The following is a 26,711-nucleotide window of genomic DNA, read 5'->3' as shown; positions in this document are numbered from 1 at the left end:
GCTCTGTTGCCCAGGCTGGAGTGCAGTGGCGCGATATCAGCTCACCACAACCTCCGCCTCCCAGGTTCAAGCAATTCTCCTGCCTCAGCTTCCCGAGCAGCTGGGATTACAGGTGCATGCCACCACCCCCAGCTAAGTTTTGTATTTTTAGCGGAGATGAGGTTTCACCGTGTTGTCCAGGCTGGACTGTGACTCCTGACCTCAGGTGATCCACCTGCCTCGGCCTCCCTAAGTGCTGGGATTACAGGCGTGAGCCACAGTGCCCAGCCGCCAATTACTTTTAAAGGCAGAACCAGTGCAAAAACAACTGTTGGAGGTAGTATGTAGATATATATATGTGTGTGTATTCATATATATTGAATAGGATGAAAACTTATAGTTTTCTTATATAGTTGAAACTGTGGACACTAGATTCAACATAAGTCACAAGTTTCATTATTAGAAGTGAGAAATTGAGAGTTGTATATTGGTCTGTTCTCACACTGCTGTAAAGAATACTACCTGAGACTGGGTAACCATAAAGGAAAGAGGTTTAATTGACTCACAGTTCTGCAGGCTTAACAGGAAGCATTACTGGGAGGCCTCCGAAAACTTACAAACATGGCAGAAGGAATAGGGGAAGCAGGTACATTTTTCACAAGTGTGACAAGAGGAAGTGCCACACTTTACAACCATCAGCTCTCCTGAGAACTCACTATCATGAGAAAAGCCTGGGGGAAACCACCTCCACGATCCAGTCATCTCTCATCTAGTCCCTCCCCTGATATGTAGGAATTACAATTGTAGATGAGATTTGGTTGGGGACACAGAGCTGAACCATATTATGTTGAAAGATATGCCTTAACTCTTGATAACCTAAGTATGTTCCAAGCATTGTTTTTTAATGATGTAAATATCTAGATGTACAGTAGTCCCCCTATATCAGAGGAGGATTCGTTCCCAGAACCCCAGTAGATGCCCGAAACTTTGAATAGTACCAAACACTATATTTACTATGTTTTCCCCTATAAATACATACCTATGATAAAGTTTAATTTATAAATCAGGCACAGTAAGAGATTAACAACAATAATAGAGCAATTATAACAATATATTGTAATAAAAGTTACATGAATATGATCTCTCTCAAAAAATCTTAATGTATTCTACTCACCTATTTTCAGATGGTGTCCTGGGTAGCTGAACTGTGGAAAGCAAAACCGTGGATAAGGGGGAACTACTATATTGAAAAATGTGCAAAATAGAGAAGATTTCATTGAAGAAGTCTGCTGTTTTTGGAATGGGAAATTAAGGTAGGAATTTAGAAAAACATAAACGTTCCAAATTTCAATGCCACATGGCAGGGTGGTGAGGAGGAAGCTGGAGCCAGGGTTCAAGTAACTAATGAGTTCTCTAGTTGCTAGTTCTAGTTCTCTTTTGAAGAGAAAAGACTTATTATTAGATATTTATCCTTTCATCTATAAAAGAAATACATCAGAAGAAATTTGTAGGCATTCTCCAGTCCAGAATATTATGACTTTAATATTGTAACTTGCATCATTGTTTTAATAATGAGAATATAATTTTCTAAAAGAATTGTTAAATATATTTAAATTATCATACAGATAAAAATTGAAGCTCTCATCTTCTATAACATCATGGGTACTTTTGAGGCATAACTGGAACAGTTATCTACTGTGATTCTTGCTGGGACCAATAACCTTCTACAGATACCAGCATCAGCTCCCATGAAAGGCAAAGAGCTGACAAGTATATGGACTGCACCTCCACATTAAGCTACCAGGAGAAACTTCCAAGTTACCCTCTTGTCACCTATGCCCCAAAGGTGAACACTGTAAACTGCTACAGCATGCAATTTAGGTAAGCATTCAGGTAACAACAGTGCCAATGATGAAAAAGATAATGACTTTTCATTGTCTGCAGTCTTTCATTTGGGTGAACTTAACAGGATTTTTTTAATGAGGAAAATAATCTTTCCTGAAATGTAGTCAATTCTATGATTAGGAATTAGAACATTTTTTTAAGTTGAGATAGAATTCACATACCATAAAATTCACCCTTTAAATGTACAATTCAGTGGTGTACATAACATTATAAAGTTAGATCATTTTAAACAGGTCTGGCACACAGTAGCCATGTCATACATATTAGGCTCCTTTCATTACATCAATACATTTTGAGCCTGAAATAAATGAAATGACACAGGAGATATCTGGAGTGGTTTTGTTCGGCCACGACCCCCATGGTATGCTGAAGCCCTCTCAAGAGAGCCAGTGGTCTGCATCTCTTTGCAACTCTGTGTTGACTGATGCCACGTAACTAGCTTGAAATGGGCCACGATGGGAATATTTATGTCATGGAAACTTACCAACGCCACAAAATCAGAGCTTTTTTATTGTTTGAGAGCTGATTGTTAAACTTTTACCATCACATCACTGCTAGTGTATATCAATTTCTTCAAGAGTACAATTTATTATTATTCAGGGCCACATTCGGAGCCTCATCTCTTTGTCATGACCAACAAATTTAAATCCTCATCAACTGGAAAGAGGAAACTTCAACTGGATAAATACTATATTCATAACTAGTGTGTTAATTCTATATTACTTTTTGGGGAATGGTTTTAAAGAAATTTTTATTGTGGTAAAAAACACGTAACATGAAATTTACTGTCTTAACCATTTTTAAGTATACAGTTCAATAGTGTTAAGTGTGACTTATTAATTTTTTTGTCATCCATAGCATGGCTTGTACTATAGAGGATGGGTTTCATTATGAAATGTCCGAATGGGTTTTGAAATTTCATTTGTAATGAGGTAGTTAAATTTTATTCTGGTCGGGCTCATGCTCTCACAGTTAGTTTTTGGCTGATTTACTTCTGGCTAGTCTTTCAGAATATCTTAAAACCAACTTTATATTAAAATGACGAGCTTTAGGGAATTTGGTAGCCAGGCATCCTGGACCTCCTTCCTAGAACATTGCAGTTATGTGATGCAGCTTGAATGACCCCTGACATCTCTCTGATTCTCAGGTTCAAATTCCAGATTCCTAGGAAAGTACTGTGATTCACCAAGCTTGGGCCCGGAAGACACAGCTGCATTGTTCTTATGCTTCCTCCCACAGTGATGGTTTTGAAGGACGTGCTGGTAGGGGCAGAGTTCAGGACCTGTTACTTCATATTAGAGAGACGCTGGGCAGTTAAAGCATCCAGTGTCTAGTAGGAATGATTTTTATATCAGATGATAATAAATGATGACTTTAAAGAAAATATTTCATCAAAATAGTTGGGATTTAATTAGGGATATTTAGAATATTGCAGCATAATGTAGATAAAAATGGCATAAAATTTCTGTAACCTTAAAAAGAGAAATAACAGAGTAAATTAACATAATTCATTTGGGACTGTATCTGGTTAAAATTTTAGTTGTATAATGATACAACTAAATTGTACAACTTAGTTGTATAATCCTTGGACTTAGAGAGGAACTGTTTTGCCTGACAGTTTCTGGTATGATTTAAGCACAAATACATGTACTCTCAGACTGTTCAAATGAGAAAGGTGGTTTCAGAAAATCTCTACCTCTTTTAAAGTAGACAAACTGTGACAGAAACAGTTGAAGTAAGTAATTTCTAGGCACTCGGCAGTTTATAATGAGGCCTGGTCTTCTCCCAGCCTGTGTTTCCCCAAGAGGCAATTAGAGTATAGGAGACAGCATGGAGATTTGAAATGTGAGTCACTTCTACCATATTTACAGTATTTATTAACTATGTGATCTTGGGAATTTCATTTGAAATTACCTGAGCCTCAATTTCCTGTCCATAAAACGTAATAATATCTGTTTGACACTGTTGTTTTGAAAAATTAAATAATGTATGTTAATGTCCTTGCAAACTATGTTGTTTGCATACTTGTAATGTAACTTAAAAGTAATTGCAAAACTGCAATTACTTTTTCACCAACCTAATATTAAATACTTTTACTCAGTTTTCATTTACAGGTTATCTCCCTCATGTTTAACCAACCACTTATAAATATTTAATGTCTATCACTTCCTCAGCCATTTTTGGCACTCACTCTGTGGCAGATACTGTGCCAGTTTATTGGAATGCCAAGATGTATCTAAAATGATCCCTGTTCTCAAGTGGCTAAACACAAAACTCTTTGTAGTGAGTATAAGTGGTTGTCATCAGTGCTTATCTTATAAAGCCATACCTGAAAAGCACTACCAATTGAAATACCAGGCTTTTGCACAGGATCTTCACGTTCAATGGACGACACGTTATGCAATCCTTACAGTTAAGAGTGTAACAAATAGTTACCTTGAGAGATTGCTTCTCCTGGAAGGATATTTCTGGAAGAGGATTCTTTGCGGCGCTTAGGTTGGGTAAGCCTATCTTCATTACTAATTATGCATCTTCTATATAACATACTCTGATTTTAGCTTATCAGAAAACATGCTCATTCCCTTTTAAAATCCAGATTTATTTATGTTTATGACTACAAATTAATCCATTGAAGTGGACACTGTGATCCACCACCAGAACTCCCTTGCAAGCTTCAAAGACTTATTCCTCTAGCTGCCTAGAGTGCCACAAAATACCACTTAAAACAATAGTGATCTGTTCTCTCTGAGTTCTAGAGGCTAGAGGTCCAAAATCAAGTTGTTGGGAGGGCCATGCTGCCTCAAAAATTTTTAGATGAGAATCCTGCCCTGCCTTTTGCAGCTTCTCATAGCCCAGGCATTCCTTCACTTGTGACAGCATCAACCCCAATCTCCACCTCTGTCTTCACATAATGTTCTTTCTTCTGTGTCTCTGTTTGCATGTCTATGTACAATTTTTTTTTCCTTTTATAAAGACACTAGTCATGCTGGATTAGCATCTTCCCCCAATCCAGTACAGCCTTAACTTAAATACATTTGCAAAGGCTGTATTTCCAAATTAGGTTACATTCACAGGTACCAGGACTTAGTACTTGAAGATATCTTTTGGAGGGACAGGATTTAATTCATAATATCCTGATTATTTATCTATAGTATTCTTATTAATTAGACATCCCTATGGCACTTTCAATAATGGTTCAGGAAAATTTAGTTTTGTATAATCACATTCTCCTTATTGAATATATAGTCAAGGGAGACAGCAGAGGGCTGACTCCTGGCTTATAAAGCAGCTCAGAAAGTAATAGCCTTAACTGAACTCACTAAACAGAGTACAAGAAGAATTTGTTTTCTGTTCTAAGGACCAAGAACATATCTTGAACCCTTTGCAATTTTGCATCTCACTCAAGAGTGTGTGAATCTACTGATTTTTTTTTTTTTGAAAGGATATTTGGGAAGAATGTAAATGCCCTTATTGTGACTAAATGTTACAAGGCACATTCTGGAGCTATTTCGTAGTGTGGTACTTTGAACTATGGCATACTAAAACAAGTGTCAATGCCAGAAGGCTACCCCCACAAAGTGACATTTGGTATTATGGAGGATGAGTTAAAGCTACCATCCTACCAGCCACAGCAGAAGCTTCCCCTGTAAGGGTCACAGGAGTCCCTTGCATCTTGTCTGTCATCTCAGACAATGTGCCAACTGTGCCTTCGGGAAGTCTGTTGGCAAGGAAGCCTGTGATATCTGCTCCCAGTGCTGCAACGTGATCTTTCTTCCTTTCTCTTTGTTTTTTTTTTCCACCAAAAGTGGCAATGAAGATAATCTGATGAGGGGGGAGATGACATAAACCATTGCAAATAAAATAAATTTAATGAACAAGACAAGCTGATCTGGAAACCAAGGGATACTATAGTGTTACATGAGGATTTATACTCATAAATAGTTACGTGTTTTGGTTTTGTGTTGCTTTGTATTTTGTTTGTCTTTTAGAGCATATGGTAGCATCCTCTATATTTGATAAAAATAAAATTGTAAAAACTGAATAAGAGGCATAAAGGAAGAATTTCTAAATCTGAATAGGATATATGTAATAAAATGTACTGAGCCTTGAAATTCAGAGCTAAATAGGAATTATTGTTTATGATTTTTGTCATGGCTTGTAGTGGTCATTAATAGTGACTGACAAAGCAAGAACTTATCTTTAATTGTGCTGGATGGCTGTTTGTAACACTTGAAACATCTTCTGATATGTTAAGAGAATATGTGTATTCTGGACTAGGAGTTGATGTATGAATTAACAACTTTGTGCTATAATGTAGTGTGAATTATATTTTAATCAAGAAAAGAGACGTTTTAAGAGCAATAACTGGCTCTTGATATGTGAATACTTAGTTTGAGCCCCATTTTAATACCTCAAGTGCAAAAGAATAAAAACCATATGGATTACATCTTCCTCCAAATATCCAAATCAAGAAAATAAAGAGAATATGTGCTTGACAAACTGATTGAATGTATTTCAAGTTAGTAACACAAATTTTGGCTGATTTAGCTATTTCAAATGGATTTCATGCTTCTATTCGTGGAGTTAGTTTTCTGTCACTTATACTATAAAACAATTATCTATTGTAGAAGCACTACAAGTATCATTTCATGATACTTAAATACATTCAAATATCTCCTTTCATTACATTATTTTCAGTGCTATGCATAACAAAACTAAAATGAATGGATATGGCTTATTCAAAGTACTAAAGGTTTAGGGTGTTTTAACTAATATTTTTATCTCTATTAATTTATAAATTCTTTATCTTCATCAAAGACCACTTGTCTTAGATAAATATATTTACAGTCCTTGCCTGATAATTCAACTCCAGCTTCAGATGCTTTTTTCAAGTTACATCTGTGCTTGGAACCATTTTTTTCTTTATGTCTTTCTTTGGTCTTCCAGTTTGAAAATACTATTATTCAAATACATCCTAAAATACGACTTCCTCCAATAAAGATTTTAAAAGCGACTTAGATGATACTTTTATGGCCAATATAAAAATATCATTCAACTATATTAAAGATTTGCCAGGAGGAGACTCATGGTTCATTCCTTCAGAACTGTCCATACATAGTCTTGGAGGCTGTAAAGCAATCTAACAAATAGTACCACCTTTCTAGCTGTTCACCTATTATTTGAATAAACTCTCAGGTCCTGACAGTGACAGATTTGGGTAGAGAGCAGCGTTGTGGCCAAAGGTAACAAATATTTAGATCCAGAAATTTTGGTTATTAGTAAGTTTCTGGGACCACATCAGTGATATAGACATGGAATCTAAGTGTGAGGACCCTGGCATGTCAGCATCTTTTGAATGCTTGGTTATGGAGGAGCAGAAAATCCTTTCCTGAGAATGGCTGAGAATGCTTAATCAATCATAGGACAGCCTGTTATGACGTCCAAAGGTCAATGTGAAATAGTTGTGCCATATTGTCTCTCTAGAACTCAGAGATTAAAAACAATAATAAAAAAAAAACAAGGAAAAACAGACAAATGTATTTCATTTAATGTAAACATTAAGTCCTAAGGAATGACAAATGTATTCCTATGTTTAAGTGATAGGGATTTCTGCAAAAGGTTTATGAATTGTTAATCGGATATCCCAACCCTTACACCTACATATTTCCCTAAGAAATGAACTCTGGTCTGGATCTACCAGGCAATGTTCTTCTACTTTTCTGAATAAGAGTTTAAGCTAACTGAATTCTTTCCTACATAAAAAAATACGTAAAGAATAAATAAAATCCTCTCACAACAAATTGTCTCAATATAATTCCTGATGAAATGCCATTCTAAACCTTACTTTGCAGAATGTTAATATTTTTATTGTTAATATGAAATATTCATTAGTTTTCTTTTTAAGGAATCCAAAAAATATTCAGCTGATAAGAATAAAAGTGGAAGTTGAAATACAAAGAGTTATGGCATTTATTAAAATGTCAAGCTTATTACTAATTATTCTTCACAGTATTTGTAGCTGATAAATTTTCTAATCTTCAAACTGAATAATAAACTTTCAAGTCCTTGGTTCAGCTACTGGTTCTACCAACTATCTGCTGAATGCTCTACTAAGCCTAGGCACCCAGTCTAGCCTTACAAAAAGTTTTCCAAGATCTTTACTTTTACAGAACACAGTTTCCTGAGGTAGAAAGTATGGGTAAGAATAGAAATATTTGCCTAGTGGTATTGCTGTGAGAATAAAGTATAGAATGGTTATGAAAGAGTTTAGTGCATTTTTGTTTTGTTTTGTTTTGTTTTGAGACAGGGTCTTGCTCTGTTGCCCAGGCTGGAGTGCAGTGGCACGATCTCTGCCTACTGCAACCTCCACTTCCTGGGTTCAAGCAATTCTCATGCCCCAGCCTCCTGAGTAGCTGGGATTACAGGCACATGCCACCACGCCTGGCTAATTTTTGTATTTTTGGTGGAGATGGGGTTTCACCATGTTGGCCAGGCTGGTCTCGAACTCCTGCCCTCAAGTGATCCACCCACCTTGGCCTCCCAAAGTGCTGGGATTACAGGCGTGAACCACCACACCTGACCATGAATTTTTAAAAGAGAATATTAATGGTAATGAATACCTTAAAAAGAATTAGGTTAATAATTATTTCAATGTGACTAATCTGTTTCTGAACTACTTATTGTCCACAAGAGATTTACTATATTGGATGAGCTAATACTTTCTATATTTAAATTTAGTTAGAATTCATCAAGTACAGCTTCTAACAAAAAAATACTCATTGCTATTTATCTCTTATAAAAATAACCATTAGTGGCTGGGCGCAGTGGCTCAAGCCTGTAATCCCAGCACTTTGGGAGGCCGAGGTGGGCAGATCACGAGGTCAGGAGATCGACACCATCCTGGTTAACACGGTGAAACCCCATCTCTACTAAAAAATACAAAAAACTAGCCGGGCGAGGTGGCAGGCCCCTGTAGTCCCAGCTACTTGGGAGGCTGAGGCAGGAGAATGGCGTAAACCCGGGAGGCGGAGCTTGCAGTGAGCTGAGATCCGGCCACTGCACCCCAGCCTGGGCAACAGAGCGAGACTCCGTCTCAAAAAAAAAAAAAAAAAAAAAAAAAAAAGAAAGCTTCCTTTGCCTGCTTGGCTTTATCTGATACCAGAATAGGACGAAGATACAAGTATTGTAACACTAGTAAAAGGCTATTGCATTTGTGGCTTCTTGGTAGAACTAAGAATGCAGGAGGCTTTGTGTGCTGGATACTAGCTGTATCGTCTTTGATGCAACATTTAACTTTCAGCTACCCCCAGTATACTTCTTTCTTTCCTAATAAAATTAATAGCACTTATATAATTTTAGTCAGTGTTTGCTAATGGATTAACACTAATACAAGTCTGCAGAGAATATAAGCAATTTAATTGAAATTCCAAACCATTTAAAGATTTGAGTATTCTATGGTCTATTGCACTATATTATAAAGGCAATTATACTTTCACTTTTTTTTCTGGGCCATTGAATTCAACCTGTGAGTGTATTTTTGGTTAGAAAATTTCTGTTTTAAAATGAGGCTGGCAGGAGTTCAAGACCAGCCTAGCCAGCATGGTAAAACCCCATCTCTACTAAACGTACAAAAATTAGCCTGGCATGGTGGCACACACCTGTAGTCCCAGCTACTCAGGTGGCTGAGGCACAAGAAACTTGAACCTGGGAGGCAAAGGTTGCAGTGTCTCAGGATTACGCTACTGTACTCCAGCCTGGGTGACAGTGCAAGTCTCAAAAAACAAAACAAAAAACAAAAAAATCCCCAATGACAACAACAAAAAAAACCATGCCTGGGCACAGTGGTTCACACCTGTAATCCCAGCACTTCGGAGGCAAAAGCAGGAGGATCGCTTGAGCTCAGGAGTTTGAGACCTGCCTGAGCAACATAGTGAGACCTAATTTCTACTAAAAATAAAAAATTAGCTGGATGTGGTGGTGCCTGTAGTCCCAGTTACTGGGGAGGCTGAGGCAGCAGGAGATTGAGCCCGGGTGATTGAGGCTGTAGTGAGTTATGATAGCGCCACTGCAGCCAGGGCAACAGAGTGAGACCCTGTCTCCAGATAAATAGATAGACACCTTTTTTCTTGACCTACTGACTTTCTGTGCCTTTGAGTCATGTAATATATGATTACTCAAGGGACAAAGGGCATGATAAGGTAGATTTCTATCATAAGAATATACCCAGTTAAATTCTAGTTGACGCATTATTAAAGATTCAGAAAATATGGATATAATTCTTAAAATGAAACTTACATTGAGATAAATGTAGATTCCCATGCACTTGTAAGAAGTAATACAGAAAAATCCTGTGTACCCTTTAACTAGTTTTCTTCTGTGGTAATATCTTGCAAAACTACTGGGTACAATATCACAACCAGGATATTGACATTCAAAAACACAAGATACAGAACATTTCCATCATCACAATGATGCCTCTGTTGCCCTGTTACAGCCATACACATTTCCTCCCATCATCACATTCTTCCACACCTTCCTTAATGCCTAGTGACCAGTATTCTCCATTTCTGTGATTGGAATGTTGTATAAATGACATACAGTGTGTAATCTTTGGGGATTTTTCTTCCTTCACTTAGTATAGTTCTCTGGAGATTTTCCCAGTAGTTTTATTTAGCAATTGTTTGTTTTTTATTGACAAGTAGTATTCCAAGGTATAAATGTACCACAGTTTATTCACCCATTAAGAAACACATGGGTTTTTTTCTGTTTGTGGCTATTATGAATGAAACTACTATAAACATTTACGTACATACTTCTTTGTGAATATTTGAATTTTTCTGGGATAAATGCTCGGGAGTGCAGTTGTATGGTGTTTGCATGCTTAACTTTTTAAGAAACTGCAAAACAGTTTTCCACAGGGTCCAGGCTATTTTATCTTACCACCAGAAACATATGAGTGATCCAATTTTTCCACATTCTCACCAGCATTTGGTGTAGTCAACTATTTTTTATTTTAGCCATCCTGAGAGCTTTGTAATTATACTGTGGTATTAATTTGCATTTCCCTGATGGTTAATGATGTTGAGCAACTTTCTGGATGCTTATTTGCCATCTGTACGCCATCTGCAGCAAAATTATTCTCCATGATTTTTGTCCATTTTCCAATTGACTTTTTAATTTTTTGACTATTGAGTTTTAAAGACTTCCTTATGCACTCATTTATCAGATATGTAATTTGAAAATATTTTATCTCAGTTTATAGCTTATCTTTTCATTGTCCTAACAGAGAAACAGGATCTCTTACAGAGCAAAAATTTTTTAATTTTGATGAAGTACAATTTATCAATTTTCCTGATTTGGACCATGCTTTTGGTATCAAATCTAAAAGTTGTTGTCTAGCCCTAGGTGCAAAGATTTTCTGTGCTTTTAACCTGCAAGTTTCATAGTATTATGTTTTAAATTTAGGATCTTTTCCATTTCTCTACCTTTTCTTTTTCTTGACTTATTGTACAGACTAGCACTTCTAGCCCTATTTTGAACAAGAGTGGCAAGAGTCACCTCCTTGTACTGTTCCTGATCTTTGGAGGAAAGCATTTAGCTTTCTACCGTTAAGTATTGTGTTAGCTGTAGGTTTTTAGTAAATGCACTTAATCAATTTTGGGAAGTTCTCTTCTGTTGCTTTTTTTTTTTTTTTAAGAGTTTTTATTATGAAGGAGTATGAAATTTTTGTTGAATAATTTTTCTGTATTGATTGATCATATGATTTGTTTTCTTTAGCCTGCTAATATGGTTGATTACATTCATTGATTTTCAAATATTGAGCCAGCCTTGTATCCCTAGATCACAGGGTCATGGAGTATAATTCTCTTCATATATTGTAAATTCTATATGCTAATATTTTGCTAATAATTTCTGTATGCATATTCTTGAAGGACATTGGCCTAAAGCTTTCATTTTTTGTACATTTTTGCCTGTTTTTGGTATTATAGGGTATCTTTGTATATTCTGGCTGCTGTAACAAAATACCTTTGATATGGGCTAACTTAGAAACAACAGAAACTTATTTCTCACTGTTCTGGAGGCTGGAAAGACCAAGATAAGGTGCTAGTGGTATCTACTGAGGGTCCACTCCTCATAGATGGGGCCTTTAACTGTGTACTCACATGGTGAAAAGGGCAAACATGCTCTATCAGGCTGTTTTTCTAAGGGCACTGATTTTATTACTGAGGGCAGAGCCATGGGCTTCTTCCAGGAACACAAGGGTGGTTCAGTATTTGCAAATCAGCTGGCCATATTAATAGGCTAAAAGAGAAAAATCATAAAACCATACTAATTAATGCAGAAAAGGCATTTGACAAAATTTTATACCCATTCATGATTAAAACTTTAAGAAAAATAGGAATGGAAAGGAACTTTCTAAAATTGATAAAGAGCATGTACTAAAAATCTATACTTAATATTATACTTAACGGTAAAAAGCTAATGCTTTCCTTCTAAGATCAGGAAGAGCAGAGCACTAGAAGTCCTTGTCTCCTAATAGTATCACCTTGGACGTCAGAATGTCAGGATATGAATTTGAGGGGGAGCATAAACCTTCATATTATAGCATAGTATTAAAAAAAGAAATGGGCTATTCATTTATTTCATCTTGGGTAAGGAAATTTCAGTCATGTGATATGTGCTCTATGGTGGGTAAGCACAGGTACTATGAGAATTCATAGATGGGGCCTGATTCAATCTGGGCAGGAAGGTAGGCAGGGGTAGGGAAGGCCTGCTAGAGAAGATGATCTATTAGGTTGGTGCAAAAGTATTGTGGTTTGGCAAAAAACCTAATAGAGGACAGTTAACCTGGCTAACTAGGTGGGTGGGTAAGAGATCAGGATGTGTCAATAAGAGAAAACAGTGTAGAGGGGATCGTGGTAGAGTTCATTAGGGGACCTGCATTTTTTATTGTGTCTAGAACTGAATGTGTGTCTGTGGGGATTGGACAAAAGAGGATCTTGAGGGGAGAGAGAATGATAAGAGGTAAGACTAAAGTGTAAATAAAGACTTAATCCTAAACAGTCTGGTAGGATCTACTAAAGAGTTTGAACCAGTAAGTACAATGGTGGGGAGTCACGGCAGAGTGTCAAGTCCAAAAGAGACAAATGATAGTTGACTTCAATGTAGACAGTGGAACTTTTGCCTATGAGTACTCGCTGTAAGAAGGTATGTAAAATGTAAAGTGAAACATACTCAACCAAGACTAGATTTTCTTTAGATTGCATTTCCTTAGATCTCTATTTAGACTATAGAGAGATTGTTCCTAACATAAGTAACAAATCCATTTTTTAAAGAACCAAAATGATTTGGGTTACCCACTTGAAAACTGAAGTCCAGCTCTCATTCTTTTCCCACTGCCCAGGAAAATGTAAACCATTGGATGGACATGTTTTTATTGAAACATTTAAGCACTTTTTTGTCTTCTTCCTTTTGACTATTCAGTCACGAGTAATTTAGGTTTTTGTAAATTACTAGTCAATTTGTCTCCCTTTAAATATTTTAACATACATTTAGTGAATAATTGTGAGACACCTGAAGTGTCTCATAGTCTCATTCCACAAGTATCTTACGATTGGAGAAAAAAGACAGACATGTGGGAAAAATTCATAATAATACAGAATGATGTGTGATATCAAATAAGTAGAAATGACAATAAGGGTGATTAAAATTTAGGGAAGGCAGAGACCACTTTGAACATGATGCAAAGGAAACTGAGTTCTTTAGCTTTTCATTCAATAACTTTATTGAGGATCTTTCCTTGGCATTGAGCCAGATAATATCCCTGTTCTTATGGGGCTTACTTTCTTTGAGGGAGATAGACATGGTAAAAATAAAACAGTTCCATTATGAATATGAAACAGGGCAAGGTAGGCTAAGTGAAGTAGGTACTATTTAATCAGAGAGGCCTCTCTGAGGAGGAGACATTTATACTGAGACAATGCCACGAAGGAGCCAGCCATGATTTAAGGTGAAAATTCTAAGCAAAGGTACCCACCAATCCAAGGAATAAGCTTGGGGTGTCTGAAGTTCATAAAGAAGGCCAGTATGGCTGAAGGGACTGCGAAGAACAAGAAGAGATGGTAGAAAATAAGATCAAAAGTGTCTAGATCACAAAGGTCATGGAAAGCCATTTCAGGATTTTAAGTAGAGGAGTAAAATAAAATGTTTATTAAAAAGACAATCTTGGTCATGTGTGGTGGCTCAAGCCTGTAATCCCAGCACTTTGGGAGGCTGAGGCAGGCGGATCACCTGAGGTCAGGAGTTCAAGACTAGACTGGCCAACATGGAGAAACCCCATCTCTACTAAAAATATAAAAATTAGCCTGATGTGGTGATGCCTGGCTGAGGCACAAGAATCTCTTAAATCCAGGAGGTGGAGGTTGCAGTGAGCGGAGATTGCACCACTGCACTCCAGCCTACAAGACAAAGAGAGACTCTCAAAAAAAAAAAAAAAAATTCTGGCTGGTGACTGAAGAAGGAAAAAATCAGATTCAGATGTGTCAAGTGCTACCGAGTGTAGCAAGAGGTTAAAGAAGCGACCATTGGACTTGACAACATAGAAATCCTTGTGACCCTGACAGGAGTCACTTTGGCCAAATAGCAGCAAGTAAAGTCCCAACAAGAGTTGACTGAGGAGGAAGTGCAAGCCATGAAACACATTTTTGTGAAAGTGATTAAGTGCCTTTAAAAACGTTCTGCTAAAACATCACCTTCTGCTGAAAAACTTTGCGTACTCCTAAAACGTGTTTTTGAACAATGTTTTTTTAAGTTGGAAGGAACTTTAGAGATGATCTAGCCTAACCCTTTCATTTTACAGATGGCCAGAATAAGGTCTGTGGAATTTAACTAGTTTGCAGAGCCAGATGCCTAACTTACAGTTTGCCATTTTTGTTTTTTAATTCTACACTGCTACGAATGATAACTAACATTTAATTGAGTGCTTACTAGGTGCCATATACTATGTCTAAAGCTTTACATATATTAAGTAATAAAATTCTCATGATAATCTTATAGAGTTCTAGTAAAATCTCCATTTACAGCAGAGAAAATGAAGGCACAGAATGTTGAAGTATCTTGTTTAATGTCAGATATCTGAAAAGTTCTGTGGAGCCAGAATTCAAAACCCAGTTACTAAGGAGGACACATTCTTGATCAGTATTTTATTCTATTATTTTTATTAGTTCCAATCCTTATGAGTCTGTTTAAAATGTGTATCTGCATTATTGTGCAAATATTTCTGAGATCTCATCACATACCTGATCCCATTTAACCTCAGTCTATCCCTCCATCACTTTTTGTAGAAAATGCTATTTAAGTTGGAGGTTCCGCTTGAGTATTCCTAATTTTTATTCTTTTTAATGCATACGGTGGTCAAAGTAAATAGCTAACATATTGGCATCAAACCATTGTCTTTTGAAGCAAGCTTTGTATGAAATTGGTCTGTCATTGACCACTATAAGGAACTCATTTGTGGCCAGGCATAGTGGCTCATGCCTGTAATCCCAGCACTTTGGGAGGCTGAGGCAGGCGGATCACAAGGTCAGGAGTTCGAGACCATCCTGCCTAACATGGTGAAGCCTCGTCTCTACTAAAAATACAAAAAAATTAGCCGGGCGTGGGGCAGGTGCCTATAGTCCCAGCTTCTCGGGAGGCTGAGGCAGGAGAATGGTGTGAACCCAGGAGGCGGAGCTTGCAGTGAGCCGAGATCGCACCACTGCACTCCAGCCTGGGTGACAGAGCAAGACTCCATCTCAGAAAACAAAACAAGAAAAACAAAACTCATTTATAAAGATAATAATGTAAAAACCTCATGACTCTTGTGTATGCTTGCCTGTGTCTAAACTCCACCTCTATCAGCAAACTCAGTAAATTGCCTCTTTCTGACATTTATCTCCTATTTTGGGAGAAAGTTTTGTGGAAGCATCTACCACATTGCAAAGATTCAACATTTCTCCTAAAAATAAATGGGAGTTTCTTTTAGATATAAGCAATGAAATTTCAAGCAATATTACTTATTTCATGTCCTTTGCTTTTTTAAGATCTAAACCTCAAGATTCAACTGGATTTTCATTGAAATTCACCACGATCCCCTCTGCAGCTGTGGTCTCAAAATACCATTTCTGCATTTATTTTAGCTCATGGAATAACTCTGCTGAGAAACCACAGAGTCAATCAGACTCAAAATGCTTAAAATCCTTCCTGCTTGGAGTTTTCCGTCTTCACATCAAAGCATTTCATGCCCGTCAGCAACTTTTTAATGCATTTGCTCCTCATTTGCACAATTTCCATTTAAAGACGTTCCTTGGCTGACTTCTCTGATGAAGTTTCCTGCTTGCCAGGAGAGCAATGCTAATGCAGAAATTACAAAGGGGGCTACACGTCCCTTTTCTGGAGGACCTGATATTTCAGATAATGTTCAACTTCAGTTTTGGAGAAACCACTGTTCTTTGCACCAGGGGAAAAGAAACTGATTTTCAGTGTGAGCAACCTGTGAAGATAGAGACAAATATAAGTAAATGAGAATGTCATTGAGGAAGAGAATCGAAGACACAATAGAAGCACTTACTGGACTCCATACAGTAATGTCATATCTTTGTTTGTTCTAACTTAAGCTTGCATGTATACAATGGGGTTTAAGAAACTTGGCAAGAGTTTTTTTTTTTTTTTTTTCCTTAAACTGAGTTAAACAGTCTTGACTGACTTCTTTAAATGAAAGGAAAAATAATACACATAACAATAGATTTGAAAAGGAAGAGCCCAAATCCCCAAGGGCAGTAATCTTCTGGAAAATGTTAATATTCATGAGTTATAGGAAAGTGATGAGAGCCAACACATCCCTTTTTTTTTTTTTTTTTTTTTTGCTCCAAGTAATCAATTCTTTGCCTACAGCCAAACCAGGCCTTTTAATAAAATTATTATTACTTAAAAAGTAAAAAGATAAAATTATTATTTAGCATTACATAACTCAAAAATAAACTCAGGGTTTATATTTTATTGATATATCTTACACATCATGTAAAACTATTTTGGTGTTTATATTTTATTGATATACCTTACACACCATGTAATTTATAATTTATTTTTGAAAACAACTTGTTTCATCAAATCATAATATGTCTGTACTAAACAACAGAGTTGAATGAAATTTGGCTTAAATATCCTTATTTTATTTCTATATTTGTCCTAAATCAATTCACCATGGTTCAGATTCAATATTTAGTTGATAATAAGTGAACTGGCTAATATATTCATTTACTGAATTTTCATCCTATACTACATAATATTCATAACTATACAAAATATACAAATATGGAGTTCCTATGACTGCTAAATTAAGCACATCTAGATCAGTGTTTTGTCCATTTTTCATGTTTCCTTCTCTTAGAAAGAGTTGTGGTTTCTGAAATGGTGGGAAAATTTGAATATCTACATTTCACCTCCACTTTTTAGGGGAGAGGTTCATGAAGAAGTGATTGAGAAGGAGAGCAAGGCTTAGTTGGACAGTGTAGTAAGTCAGCAAGGGTGAAAAGAGAATGGGTCCCTGTCAACTATATATATAGTTCTTCCAGGGAAGGAAACATAGCCTCAAATTAGCTTTTCATCCTGTTCTGACATTGCAAGGAAAACATAGTGAAACTCTTTGGACCACTTTTATAACTTGCAGTGTTCTCATCGAGCTACATTTTTTTATTTGCTTGCTTTAAGGACTTAGAAGTCTATAAAGTGCAAAAAGCCCAAATCTACAAATAAAAGCCTAAAATCATAGAGTTAATCTCAACAGGTGAGAAAAGTGTAGCACGCAGAATGCCAAACTAATAGCTGATTAACTGAAAACGTGTATGTATTTTTTAGCAATTAGTGGAGAGATCAATAGGACAATTTTAATTAGCCATATGGTTTGTTTTACTGGGACTGGAGCTGCGTGTCTCTACCACTCTGCCAGGCTTTTAGGACTTCACAAATTTAATATATACACACACACATACATACTTTGTAAGTTTTATTTTATATATATATACACACTTATGTATTTTGATGATCCAAAATGAGACTTAACGATAATATCCAAACCATGTTTAGTTATGTTGCTAAAAAAGTAAGAAAAACATAGCAGTCTAATTTCCATTCTTTAAAGAGCAGGAAGGATGGGAACTTTTGGTTTCAAGTGTATAAAGTGCACTGTTTTAATTCTTTCATATAGTATAAAAGAATGCTTATATTTTATAAAAGATTAAAGCATGTGCATCTTAGAAACAAGTGTCAAGAAAATATAGTTTTCATGACTTAGTACTTTACTGGAGTATTTTTTTAAACTATTATCCCTTTACTTTTAAATGGGATAAATTTCATCTTAAGTGTTTTATAGTCATAGCACAGATCTAGTAAGGTTAAAATAGAATTGTAATTAACATAAGTAGGCTTTAAAAATTTTCACTCAGGGAAAACAATTACTTGGGAAACAGATAATATTCTTAGATCTGAACACTTACCACATAAAATCCACATTGAAAAATAGCTAATATATATTTATATTTTATTGAAGATGAAGTTATAATATATAAATGTAAAAAATAGCACGGAAGTAGAACTGATGATTTTAAGAATGGTGGCAAGCTCAAGCTCAGTAGTCAAGTTCCATACAGTTGATATTTAATTTAAAGCTCTAAGATCTGTGATATATATATCTATATCTATATGTAGATATATATAGATATCCTTTTCCTCTGCCAAACAGGAAGCTATAACCACAAGCTATTGAATGCAGGTTACCTATTGAAACCTTGTAACAGTGGTTCTAACCTTTTCGGCACCAGGGACCAGTTTCATGGAAGATAATTTTTCCAAGGACCACGGTGGGTGGGGGATGGCATTAGATTCTCATAAGGAGTATGCAACCTAGATACCTTGAATGCAGAGTTCACGATAGGGTGAATCTAATGCTGCCTCTGATCTGACAATAGGTGGAGCTTGGGCTTAGTAATGCTGGCTTACCTGCCATTCACCTTCTGCTGTGCGACCCTGTTCCTAACATGCCATGGACAGGTACTGGTCCAGGACTTGAGAACCCCTGCCTTAAAATAATTTATTTTTCTATTCTCCAAAAGATTCCATAGAAATGTGAGGAGAAAAGTTGCAATTATTTCTGAACCTTCCCATCAGCCTTGTCTCTGACAGAATTGGCCTATTGTGGATGGGCTTTGTCCAGATTAGAGAAAGTAGAAGATGCTCTTTTGGTGTAATTGTTCAGGTGAGTCCTTCATGTCAATTATTTCATTCCTGTTCTTATGTTATTTGTATTAGTCTGTTTTCATGCTGCTGATAAAGACATACCTGAGACTGGGCAATTTACAAAAGAAAGAGATTTATTGGACTTACACTTTCACATGGCCAGGGAGGCCTCACAATCATAGCAGAAGGCAAGGAGGAGCAAGTCACATCTTACGTGGATGGCAGCAGGCAAAGAGAGAGCGAGTTTGTGGAAGGAGACTCCCATTTTTAAAACCATCAGATCTTGTGAGACTTATTCACTATCAGGAGAACAGCAAGGGAAAGACCCGCCCCCATGATTAATTATCTCCCACTGGGTCAGTCCCATAACATGTCGGAATTATGGGAGCAACAAGATGAGATTTGGGTGGGGACACACAGCAAAACCATATGATTGATTATCCTTTTTATGGATAAGTTACTAATCATAATATATAGTCATTTTTTTCAGGAAGTTACTGTGAAATGACCTTCCTTCAGGCAAGAAAACCTAAATATCACAACCCTTAGATTTTATGAGTCCTTTTTATGTAAGAAAATAACTGATACCTTCTCTATCAAATCAATAATGTTCAGCCAGGCATTTATTTTTTTTTTTATTTTTATTTTTCAGGATGAAGGTAAAATCTTAGAATTCAAAGTAACATTGTGGTTCATTTGACCAAGTACTTACTGTGGACTTTAGGACCATTTATTCAAATTGCTGTCTTTGATTAAGTCAAGAACTCTTGGTGCTTTTTTTCTTCTAGTTTTCTTCAACAACTGTAATTAATCACAGAATTTGTCATCAATCTTTCCACCAACGCCATGAATACTCTTTGAATGAATGACGATTCTTTCTTTGTGTTAAGTTTCTGTGCCCCAAGGCTATTAAAATTTCATAGTTTCTCCACATTCTTCAAAGCTTTCAACTTTTGGCTAAAAACATGACAGAACAAGATCTATTATCTGGCTGTATGAATTAATCTGCATTCAGATGCCTGGTGATTATAGCACTTAAATCTATTTATCAAAGCACAGAGCTTTTGCAGAAAGTATTTCTGAAAGTTATGCCTATAAAAAGGGTAGAAAAGACTCCAAGACTCCAGTGTGATCAAAGCATTTGGATCAGGCAGCCATTCAACCACGTGGAATATTGGGACAAGGATTAGGCCCCCACAGAGTAGCTAAGTTTATAAAAATGATTCAAAAGAGCCAAAAGATCAGAAAATAGTAGGATTAGTTGTCTGTTTTATTGTTCTGGGATTCTGTTTCTAGATTATGAAAGATCAAAGGGGTTTACCACCTCTTCCCATATTGACGTCTAGAACCTCCTTTCCAACTAGTGTGGTAAGGCTTATCAGCATATGATGAAGATTTGGGATTTTGCATCTGGCTTTTAAACTTCTTTGTGTAAACTGGACCTTTATCCCTTCACTTCATCCTCTTGATATGAAAGCCAGCTAAAACATCCCCTCCTGATCTTAATCTCTCCATCTTTGCATGACAACAAATCAGAATTGTTGCTCTTCTTTCCCCCTAATTCTCTGACATTTCTTATCCATTTCTTAATTCCTTTCTTCTCTGCTCTACCTACTGCCCTGCTCCCTAATACCAATATTCATCAGTTGGTAGAGGGACTCCCTGCTTTCTCAAAGACTTCTCAACACAGAGAAATGCACAATAGAAGAGAAAGGGAAATATGGTTAAGCAATGTAAGGATTTAGAGTTTTTGGAGAACATTCAAAAGAAAGTTGTGAAACCTATGGGAAAGGTTTAGAGGAAATAAAATAGTCTTACTAAGAGCTAATGGGGGCTAAAGGTTGTTGTAGAGTACATGTCAAATTATAATGCCTGGAAGCAAAGCAACAGTCTGGTCCCCAAAATAATATTAGGAAAAAGATATGGTCAAATTGTTATAAATCCCATGTTTTTGTGGTAAAAATATTGTGGTCAATAGGAAAACAATAGGTAAAACTAGATTCAAACTTCAAATTACTCAATGATACACGGAGAGAAAGAGAAACTCAAGCAGAATAAATCCTCCACAAGAATTGTTGTTCATTGCATTTTGACATCATTAACTTGGGCAATTATCTCAGTGCCCAATTTGTATGATGTTGGAATGGATTTCTAAGCCCACACTGCTCACCTGACCCTTTGGACTCTTCTCATTATTTTTGTTGTTCATTCTGTTATGTGTCAGGAGATGGTCTAAAATTAACTGAATATCTTCCTATACCCAGGCCCCACCTTAGATGTTTTATATTTGTAATGGAGTTAATCTTTACAACTAATACAGGAGTTATTAAGAAATAATTTTTAGGTAGCTAGAAAGGGTAAAGGTTTTTGGTGGTAATTTTCCTGTAATAAGAAGCAACCCCCAAACCATTTCTAACCAGAAAGGTGGCTTGAAGGGCCAGGTTGGCAAGCTTTGATATGCAAATGCAGGCCATTGGAAACTGGGTCCACCCAATATGGCAATTCTTGCCTTCCTCTGGTCACCAGGTGTGCCCAGTGTCACGGCCACCTCCAGATACCTCTGGGTGTTCAGGACATCGTGGCAGCCCGCATTTGCATTTTAAAAGACTAAGATGGGAAGACCAGGTTTTCCCTTGGGCTATATGAATGATGCACCTGGTCAAACCAATCCCCGGGCCCTATGCAAATCAGACACCGCCTCCTCCAGCCTCCAATATAACCGACCATTTTTCTGCTGCACACAGGATTTCTCTCTTGGAGCCTCCCTCCCTCTGTCTCTGTATGGGGGAGCTGCTGCTTTCTTTTTTGCTTGTTAAACTTTCTGCTCCTTAAAACCACTCCATATGTGTCCATGTCATTTTATCTAAATCAGTGTGAGACCAAGGACCCTGGTGCTACTCCAGTCATTGCAGCTGCATCACAACTACCCTGACAGGTAAGTTGTACTACCCTCATTTTATGGAATATAAAACTAAGGTTCAGGATGGTTAACCAACAAAGGTCACGTGCTAATAAATATTAAAGCTTAGACTTCAGGCCTGACTTCATTGATTGGGCATTTTATCAACTGTATATATTTACAGATATATTTACAGTTCTAAGTCCATTGTTGAAAATTTGAGATTAATTCCAGGAAGATTTGGAGATATATGACATGAAAGGAAGGAGGTCATAGTTTTTAGGTCAAATGATGTAACAAAGTCAACGGATCACACAATTTTCATTCACCTTATGCTGACCCTTTTAAATGAAATGACGTGGGTAATAAGGGTCACCCTTCTTGGAACTAAGTAGAAGGAAGTGATGTTTCCTTTAGCTATTTAAGGATCAGCCTCCCACATTCATAGGGAGCTTATTATACAGGGCAATGTGACAGGCAATGGGGATATAAAAGAAATGATTTCATACCACAAGGTATTTTTAGTCTCAGGGAAGGAGTAAATATGCAAATGAGAAAATTCCATCAAGTTTAAGGCACCATTAACTTGTCTCTTATTTTCCTTTTCCAAGGAAAAAAAAGATGTCAAACTATATCATGCCTTCAGTTGTGGGATTTGAATATTCCTTTTAGAATCAATTTCGTAGAGTATATGCCATGCCAGATGTCAATGCATTTAGTTACAGCTAGAATGAGGATGGGTCCAGAGGAGAGTCAGAAATATCTTTCTAGGCCAAGTGACCTTTGAATGTGCAAAGGTAAGGAGGAACAGTGTGAAGAAGAGATGTGCAGGCTAGTCCATGCAGAATAAATAGAATGGGTAACTAGCTGGGACCCAGCCTGGCATGTCCTGGGATGATAAGGAAATGGGGAGGCTGGGGCATCACTGGGGGCCTGGAGGCAGGACAGTGGTTAGGAATAAGGCTCCAAGGTGCGGGCCAGCTTGAAGGTCTTAAGGCTAGGGAGTTTGCATTAATTTATTGCAGACAATGGGAAGCCACTAGAGAAACTCAAGCAGGAAGCCGAGTCTATCTAACATCTTTTTCTTCCTTCTTTTTGGGTATGCGCCTATCAGAGGCTTTACAAATAGCTACTTTTACATCAAACTACATGCAACTTGTTTTCCCTGCCGGACTTCCATAGTTGTGAAGCCATGATTACCAGAATTTCTGATTCAAAGATTCTTGGTGAGTTTCACTCCTTGGAGTCTTTTATCTCCTTTCTCTTGATTTCTTTTTGCCCTGATCTTTGCTGCGAAATTCTACTCATTTCAAATGCCACTTCTCCTAGGTATTGTGTCTTTTTCTTCCCCAAGTGTACAGCAGCTTACCATCATTATATGAACCCCCTTATACTTTTTTGAGCTCTCACTTAACTTCTCTTGATGTATATATTTTGGTATATTTGGTCTTTTAGATTGAGCTCTTTGAGTACAGAGATGGGATCTTAATGTCTTATCAATTCTATGTTAGTATCTGTTTTGAGCTCAGTCTACTAAAGATGACATAATAGGTATATTGAATTGTGTACTTACACACATGGAAAAAGCATCCCCTTTCCAGTCTCTGAGGAGCAACAGAAGGAATAAAATGCCCCTACATCTGTATGCTTCTTGGTGTGATAGTCGGCCTCCAAGGCACTCCCAATGATCCCCACCTCCTAGAATTCACACTCTTGTGAAATCCGCTCCTACATCATACCAGCGTTGGTCTGTGGGATCAAATAATATGGCAAAAGTGATGATACGTTACTTCTGAGATGAGGTTGTAAAAGAATGCTAGCTACTAACACCTTGACCTCTCTTTCTCAGATTTCTTGCTCAGGGCAAGCCAGCTGCCATGTCGTGAGAACACTCAAGCAGCACATGGCAACAAATGGAGATGGGCAGACATGGGCTGGCAAGAAACAGGCTTGCCAGCAACAGCTTGAGTGATCCTAAAAGTGGGTCCATTAACCCCATGTGACTGTTGCCCTGGCCAACAACTTAACTGCAACCTCAGGAGATACCTACCCTGAGTCAGAACCACTCAGTCAAACTACTCGTGGCATCTTAACCCCGTGTAACTGTGAGATAATTATGATGATTTTAAGATTCTCAGTTTGGGGGTAATTTGTTATGCAGCAACAGATAATAAAACACTTGGCAAATGTTATTCCAATGTTATTTGATTGAAGGCCACAGGGATATAGAAGAAAAGAAAGGTGAACACTCAGGTTTAGAAAACAAAAGAAAATACAATCAAATCATTTTTCTAATAAAAAATGGGTACTTTGCAATTTTGCCTTAGCTCAATTTTAAGGTAGATCTATGTCAGAGTTCAAATTCAGCATTCAATGACTTATTGCCTAAAAGTACAATGATCTATCTAGTCTCCTAAATGAGGCAAGAAAAGAGTGAGCTGGTAAAAAAAGGGTTAAGATCCTCCAAGAACTGAGTTTGTGTTCCAACTCTGTCACTTACTATTTGATTATCAATGGGCAATTTATGTAATCTGTATTAAATCATGGTTTCCATACCAGTACAAGGGATATAATAATTTAGATCCTGCATATCTTGAGACTAAATGAGTCATTGTGTGTGGTGCTTTATAATACTGATGTGTTTTTCTCTTAACAGGACCCGTTGACTGGAGGATGGCCATTTGACAACACATTCTTTCCTGAGGAAACTTTTGGCTTCTGGTGACTTGGGCCCCAGGCAAGTATGTGCCAGTCACAAACTTTCTGGCTCATCCTAGGCTTCTCAGTCTCTGTCCCCTTATATTGAATTTGATTTTGAGAAGAAGGCATCCAAAAGAGTTGGTGTGAACCTAATACTGTCACAAAGCTAGGAAAATGTTGGGTTCAACATTTGAGACAGGAAGAGAACCCCAGCTGCCTTACTAAGACTGATTTCTAAGAGTAAATTATAAAAATGAACATTTTCTGTCTTGTATTTTGAATACAAATTTTTGCGTATATTCGTAACTCATCTTATGCTTTATATGTATTCAATGCTGAATGGAATTTTGATGGACTTAAAATCTGATAATCATTTTCTCTGCCATTTTCCAAAAGAACTAGAGTTTAAGCGGACTATTTAGAGGCCTAGGTATGTTCAAAGGCTCTCAGGGAAGATATTGAGTAACTTCTATAGTAGATGCTGTTGGTGCCCAACACTTATTCCCTTAGTGCCCATGATTTAAAACAGATTACATAAATTGCCCATTGATAATCAAATAGTAAGTGACAGAGCTGGAAAACAAACTCAGTTCTTGGAGGATCTTAGACTTCTTTCTACCAGCTCACTCTTCTTTTCTTCTGGCCTCATTTAGGAGATTAGATAGATCATTGTACATTTAGGCAATAAGTCATTGAATACAGAATTTGAACTGTGACATAGAACCACCTTAAAATTAGTCCCTTTTTATGGCTGATTAGTATTTCATCATATATATTTACATTTTCTGTATCCACTCATTGATTGATGGATATTTGGGGTGGTTCCATGTTTTTGCAATTGCAAATTGTGCTGCTATAAACAATTTGTGCTGCTATATCTTTTAAAAGATACTTGTATACACATAATAATAAAATAATGACTTCTTTTCCTCTGGGTAGATACCCAGGAGTTGGATTGCTGAATCAAGTGGTAGATCTACTTATAGTTCTTTAAGGAATCTCCACACTGTTTTCCGTAGTGGTTGTAGTAGTTTACATTCTCAACAGTGTAAAAGTGTTCCCTTTTACCACATCCATGCCAACATCTATCATTTTTGATTATGTCCATTCTTGCAGGAGTAAGGTGGTATCACATTATGGTTTTGATTTGCATTTCCCTGATTATCAGTGATGTTGAATGTTTTTCCATATATTTATTGGCCATCTGTACATCTTCTTTTGAGAATTGTCTATTCAGGTCCTTAGCCTACTTTTTGATGGGACTTTTTTTTTCTTGTTGATTTGAATTTCATGTAGATTCTGGATGTTAGTCCTTTGTTAGATGTATAGTTTGTGAAGATTTTCTCCCACTCTGTGGGTTGTTTGTTAACTCTGCTGATTATTATTATTATTATTGTCATGCAGAAACTGTTTAGTTTAAGTACCATCTATTTGTCTTTGTTTTTGGGTTCTTGTTTGTGAAGTCTTTGCCTAGATAATGTCTAGAGGAGTTTTTTCCATGTTATCTTCTAGAATCTTTATGGTTTCAGGTCTTAGATTTAAGTCTTTGATCCATCTTGAATTGAGTTTTGTATAAGGTGAGAGATGAGGATCCAGTTTTATTTTTCTACCTGTGGCTTGCCAATTATCTCAGCACCATTTATTGAATACAGTATCCCTTCTCCACTTTGTTTTTGTGTTGCTTTGTCGAAGATCAGTTGGCTGTAAGTATTTGGCTTTATTTCTGGGTTCTCTATTCTGTTCCATTGGTCTATGTGCCTATTTTTATATGAGTACCATGTTGTTTTGGTGACTATAACTTTATAGTATAGTTTGAAGTCAGGTAATGTGATACCTTCAGATTTGTTTTTGCCTAGTCTTTCTTTGGCTATGTGGGCTCTTTTTTGGTTCCACATGAATTTTAGCATTTTTTTTCTAGTTCTGTGAAGAATGATGGTGGTATTTTGATGAAAATTGC

At 36.9% G+C, this 26,711-nt stretch overlaps 1 long non-coding RNA gene across 4 annotated transcripts; it reads left to right on the top strand.

The window, feature by feature from the left end:
- Positions 1-215: 215 nt before the first annotated feature.
- LOC103883014 lies at positions 216-24,793 on the top strand. 4 transcript variants are annotated; one of them, XR_001900905.3, is made up of 7 exons: positions 216-1,292; positions 1,605-1,860; positions 19,032-19,174; positions 22,028-22,090; positions 23,169-23,280; positions 23,904-24,159; positions 24,711-24,792. It is a non-coding gene; the product is annotated as an uncharacterized LOC103883014 (long non-coding RNA). The 4 variants fall into 4 exon arrangements; XR_004183227.1 differs by having other exon boundaries at positions 21,900-22,090; XR_645048.4 differs by lacking the exon at positions 23,904-24,159 and having other exon boundaries at positions 24,711-24,793.
- The last annotated feature ends 1,918 nt before the right edge of the window (positions 24,794-26,711 follow it).

The sequence above is a fragment of the Papio anubis genome, chromosome 4 (genome assembly GCF_008728515.1).
Source record: "Papio anubis isolate 15944 chromosome 4, Panubis1.0, whole genome shotgun sequence".
NCBI classification, from domain to species: domain Eukaryota; kingdom Metazoa; phylum Chordata; class Mammalia; order Primates; family Cercopithecidae; genus Papio; species Papio anubis.
Note: the sequence above shows the minus strand (reverse complement) of the source record. Positions and strands in the feature narration are given on the sequence as shown.